Source organism: Felis catus, chromosome E3 (assembly GCF_018350175.1).
Source record: "Felis catus isolate Fca126 chromosome E3, F.catus_Fca126_mat1.0, whole genome shotgun sequence".
Classification (NCBI taxonomy): domain Eukaryota; kingdom Metazoa; phylum Chordata; class Mammalia; order Carnivora; family Felidae; genus Felis; species Felis catus.
The window spans coordinates 25012403-25018402 of NC_058383.1; positions in this window are offsets into that span (position 1 = coordinate 25012403).

Sequence of the window (6000 nt, forward strand, 5' to 3'; positions counted from 1 at the left end):
TTTCTTAAGAAACCAAAGACCTGATAAAGACAAGATGTAGAAACTTTGGTTTTCTGGGCAAGGAAAAGAAAAGAGAAAAAAACTTTGTTTACATTTTCTTATCAAGTGAAAACTAGCAATCCAAGAAAACGTTGTGTTTGTTTAGAAGAGGGAAAGTGGAATTTCAGTCTTCTAACAGTGTACCTTTAAAACCCATTCATTTTGGGGTGCCTGGGTAGTTCAGTTGGTTGAGCATCTCACTCTTGATTTTGGCTCAGGTCATGGAATTGAACCCTGAGTCAGGCTATGCATTGGGTGTGGAGCCTGCTTGAGATTCACTCTCTGCCCCTCCCCCATGTGTGCACACACACTCTCTCTAAAATGCAAAATAAATAAAATCCATTCATTTTAATCTTAGTCCGTCCTGACCACATATAAAATTCCTGTCCAAAGTCTTCCCTTCACAAACCTTCTACAAATTTCTGTTCCATTCAGATTTTGTCTCAAGCCATTTCTTTCCAAACAACCAATCTCATTTTAGGAGAAAATTACTTTCTTTTACCTTAACAAAAATGTATTCCCATTTCTCACATCTTTCTTACACATCTCTTACTTTTTTACATGCAGAGTTACTTTTCTTATTTCTGTCAGTCTTTAAAAAAATTTTTTTAATGTTTTATTTATTTTTAAGACAGAGGGAGACAGAGCATGAGTGGGGATGGGGCAGAGAGAGAGGGAGACACAGAATCTGAAGCAGGTTCCAGGCTCTGAGCTGTCAGCACAGAGCCCGACGCGGGCTCGAACTCACGAACTGTGAGATCATGACCTGACCTGAAGTCGGATGCTCAACCAACAGCCACCCAGGCGCCCCACCCCACCCCCATCAGTCTTAATTACATTTAGCAGAAGAATTTTAACTCTTAGAAACCTAAGACTCCAGTGAAAACTGAGTAGTAACCAATTGTGAATTGTTATACCAGAATTCTTCTAGATCTAAAATTTGTAATTACATTTTATAAGTACAAAAACATGTTTTCCATAGTGAAGTATTTTTAACAAAATTTTTAAATGTTTATTTATTTTTGACAGAGACAGAAAAAGAGAGAGTGTGAGCAGGAGCAGGGGAAGGGCAGAGAGAGGGAGACACAGAATCTGAAACAGGCTCCAGGCTCTGAGCCGTCAGCACAGAGCCTGACGAGGAATTTGAACTCACAAACTGCGAGATTGTGACCTGAGCTGAAGTTGGGCGCTTAACCAACTGAGCCACCCAGGTACCCCTCCATAGTACGGTCTCTTAATAAAGCACAAAGCATATTTCCAACAGACCCAAATATCCTTGGCTTCTCCGCAATAAGAAGCCAAAAACACAAATCTACATTCAGTAATCAATGCTTCAGCACTCAGTCCCATTTGGAAAAGGCCTCGATGGCCAATGAGTTCAATTCTATTTATGATTTAAGCAACCTTTTACGTTGAAGACTTTGAACCTATCTTAACAATTACACAAGAAAACTTTGAGACAGACAAAATTAAGAATCATTTTAAGTCATCATTTTGCTAATAAATTGCAACAGAAACAACACAAGCTGATTTGACCTTCTGCACACCTTGGTAGAATAAAAGTTTTCTATTTGATGCTGACAACTCCAAAGACATGTTCATCTGAATTAAGGCAACAAACGTAGTTTAAATACCAAATATATGCCACGTGGAGCCACTAAAAAGTAAATCATTTTGTTCCCCATTGTCAAATTTTACCTGGGGCTGCAGCTGCAAATTTGAAGTAGATGGTGTAAGTCCAAGGGGGTGCTGTTTGCTCCTTGACCTCAAGGATAGAAGGATCTGGTGGTGTCAGAGGCACCAAGGATGGTATATGAGTCTAATATGCAGGCTGCACCCCAGGTGGTAGAGAAACAGGAGGAGGGGTCCTGGGGAGGCTCGCCTGTGTCCCTCACTTGACCTGGCCCCATGAAACACCCCCACTCTAAGTGTACCCTGTCCCTACCCTGTGCCCCTGTCCTCATGGCCATCCTACCCTGGCCATTTTCTGGAATCCAGGCCTGGGTACAACCCTCCATAAGCCATTGGCATGGGCCAGATGCCCAGCACAGGGTTGGAACCAGGAAAACACCCCCTTCCATGACAACTTCGATGGGACAGGTCATGCCAGGGTCTGTGCATTCCATCTGCCTGTGCTGGCCTTCATTGGAGCGCTAGAGTTATTGTGGAGTGTGTGGGTATAAACCTGCATTATGCACCTGTGAGTCTGAGTTCTTTCTGTTTCTGTGAGTATATTGACTATCGACAAGAGTTTCCTGTTTCTTGGTTGTTTTCATGTTCTACTCTTGTGTTTATCTGTATGCATGTAACTATGTCTGTGTCTCTGAATGAACATACATCCACTGTGCAAATCTCTGTGTCTGTGACTGTATTATCTGTGTGTCTCAGGTACATGAGTCTCTGTGGGAGCATCTCTGTGTATCTGTGTTTCGTGTTTGTGTGTGTATTGGTTGTATGTGTGAATTTGAGGCCCCTTTGGGTGTTCTTGATCATACCTGTGGGTATGTGTGTGTGTTTTCTGTGTGTGTCTAGTATTTGTAGAGTTTGCTTTATGGGGCTGATTCATGTGACCCTGAGTGTGTGTGTGTGTTCCACTCAGGGTGACACTGGCTATGTCTGCAGTGCGAGTCTGTGTGTGAGCCTGTCCATGAGCCCCATACCTGAGTCCCAGATGACGCTGTGGGTGGTTCCATGCCTGTGTTCCATATCTGTGTATCCATGCCTGTGTGTGCTTGTGGTGTCTGTTTTTTCCTCTGTGCATGTGTGTGTCTGTGCACCTCAGAAGTAGCTGCAAAGGGAACCCTTCAAGGGCGATCCTGGGGTGGGTGAGCAAAAGACAATATGTGCTTCCCCCACCTCAGGCTCAGCTCCCTCTGCCCATTTTTCTCCCATCCTCCAGTGCCCCCCACTTCGGGTGCCATCTCGGTCTCCAAGGATGGATAGAGTGAAGGGCAGCTCACAGGACCACAGGCCACCAGCTGGGAGGGCTGCGGATGGCAGGAGGAGGTTATAAAGTGTGGGGAGGGCTCCTAGACCCCCTGGTGAGGCTGAGGGATACCTAGGCCCTGGGAAGGGTGAGTGAGTGGGGGCCCCAAGGCAGGGCTGGGGAAACAGAACTCCTGGGCCCCATGGAAGGAATGCAGGATTGGGCACCCCGGAAAAGAGCTGGAGGAGTCCTGCAGGACTCCTGAGTCCCCAAAGGGCAGATCCTTCACTCACCTGTGCTGGTGCAGGCTGAGGCCAGGAAGTGGAAGAAGCAGCAGCAGCAGCAGCAGCAGCAGCAGCAGCAGCAGCCGCAGCATTCAGAGGCAGTGGCAGCAGATCCATGGAATGATGGATGGAGCAGGGAGCCATGGGCTTTCGAACAAGTGGAATCACCACGCTGGGCGGCCCTCGGCCCTTTCCCCCTTCCCCGGCCACCTCACTATCTCTGGCCCTGGCCTCATCCTCAGCAGGGCATGGGCAAGCCAGACAGAGACGGACACCTGGGGCCACAGGAGTGTCCCCCTGACCTCTGTGTCCTAGTTGTTGAATGGGCATAAGGAGTCACCCAGGGCCCCTGGCACCAGAGTTTTCTCTGATGGAACTTGGGAAGAATTATGGAGGGATAGCATTTAGTGCCAGTTTATTCACAGAATAAAAGCACAACACAAGGTCGCCTCGGATGCTGATGTCAATGTTTTATTACCAGACCACATTTGGAGCACTTACCCAGGGATGTGGAGGGAAGACAATAACATATTAATTTAAGAGAACAAAAATGCTAGAACATGGGCACTCCTGATGCTCTTGCAAAACAGTGCTCTACATCCCCCTCCTCACCCTCTCCATAGTGGGGAAACTGAGGCAGCCAGGGATTTGGTCAAGATTACAGAGTGGTTTCTGAGTGTTTTGCTGATTACATCTGACCAAACTCCTTTTTCTGAAGTTCACTTCTTTAATCTTAACAGTTATGACTTTGGGCAACTCTGGGACAAATTCCACCTGGTTGAGGATGAAGCAAACCTATCCTGACTTAGTCTTGCTATCATTTACTACCAATGACCCATGCCCCTCCTTTGCCCCTGAGCAGTCCCCAGACAGGCTGGTATCATGTGGTGGCCTCGCTAGGCTCTATGAAGAATGTCACATTGTCCTCTTACCCACTAAGCTGGATGCAGCCCTGTGATATGCTCTGACCATGAAATGTGAGTGGGAGTGAAGTTGCCACCTCAAATACAACACTTGGGAACAACTGCATCTGGCCACCTCTCTGTCCATCTCTTATGTCACCTGGTAGTTACCTATGGTGGGTTCTCTTTTATCCTGGTCCCAGGGGGACCATGGTGGACATGTGGCATGAGCAGGGAAGATACTTCCTTTATTATAAGTTGTTAAGACTTTGGGCTATTTGTTACCCACAATAACATCTAGCCCATCCTAACTGGAATGCATCCTCCGTTCTCCTCTCTATGAGGCAGCATAGCCTAACATTCAAAGTATGAACTCTATTGTTAGATACACGTGGGTTTGAATTTCAACTCCATCCTTTTATTAACTCCAACCTCAGACAATTTACTTGGAGTCTCTGAACCTCCATTTCTGCTCCGTAAAATGGATGGTTACACCATCTCAGGTTTGAAGAGGATTAAATCAAATAATAAAAATGTAAATCTTTGAGTCCAGGACCTGGTACATATAGTCAATGTCAATAAATATTAGCTGTATGGCATATGTCTAGATTGTAAACAGTCTGAAAATGCAGCAACTATTACAAAAGGAGACATTAAGCCTGTGGCATAAGTATCCTTTCAAACTGTTTTTCAGCAAATAGGATAATATTATATCTATTCACTCACACCCTACTTTTTACTCTTAATAAGATATTGTTGTGATATTTTTATGTTGCAAACAAAAATATCTGCATCGTCTTTTTAAATTATAGGACAACATTGAATACCATTAATAATTTAATCACTTCTCTATTGCTGGACATTTCCATAGGTTGCATATGGCACTGAAAACAAATGAAGTAAATAAAAGCTATTAAAATGTATTGTGTGCTAGAGTAAATATTTGTTAACTTTTGTTTGCTCTGCATCTATACATGTACTGGGTTGCAATTTAGAATGTATTTCTTATTACAATGTTTTTAAAAAGTGTGGCAGTTGTTGATTTCAATTTTTTTTCAAATTTTGAAAGATTATAAATAATCTAATTTTTTTAATTTCAGGAATAGAATTTAGTGATTCATCACTTACATATAACACCCAGGGATCATCCCCAAAATGTCCTCTTTAATGTCCCTCGTCATTTTGCCCATCCCTACACCAACATCCCACCAGTGGCCCTCTGTTGTTCTCTGTATTTAAAGTCTCTTATGGTTTGTCTCCCTCTCTGTTTTTATATTATTTTTGCTTCCCTTATGTTCACATGTTCTGTTTCTTAAATTCCACATATGAGTGAAATCATATGATATTTGTCTTTCCCTAACTTATTTAACTTAGCATAATACACTGTAGTTTCATCTACATTGTTGCGAGTGGCAATATTTCATTCTTTTTGATTGATGAGTAATATTCCATTATACACACACATACACACACACACACACACACACACACACACACACACCATATCTAATTTATCCATTCATCAGTCAATAGACATTTGGGCTCTTTTCATACTTTGGCTATTGTTGATAGTGCTGCTATAAACATTGGGGTCATGTTCCCCTTTGAATCAGCCCTCCTGTACCCTTTGGATAAATACCTAGTAGTGAATTGCTGAGTCATAGTGTAGTTCTGTTTTTTTAGTTTTTTGAGGAACATTCATACTCTTTTCCAGGGTGGCTGCACCAGTATGCCTTCCCACCAGCAGTGCAAAAGGGTTCATCTTTCCCTGCATCCTTGACAACATCTGTTATTGCCTGAGTTGTTAATTTTATCTGACAGATGTGAAGGAGTATCTCATTGTAATTTT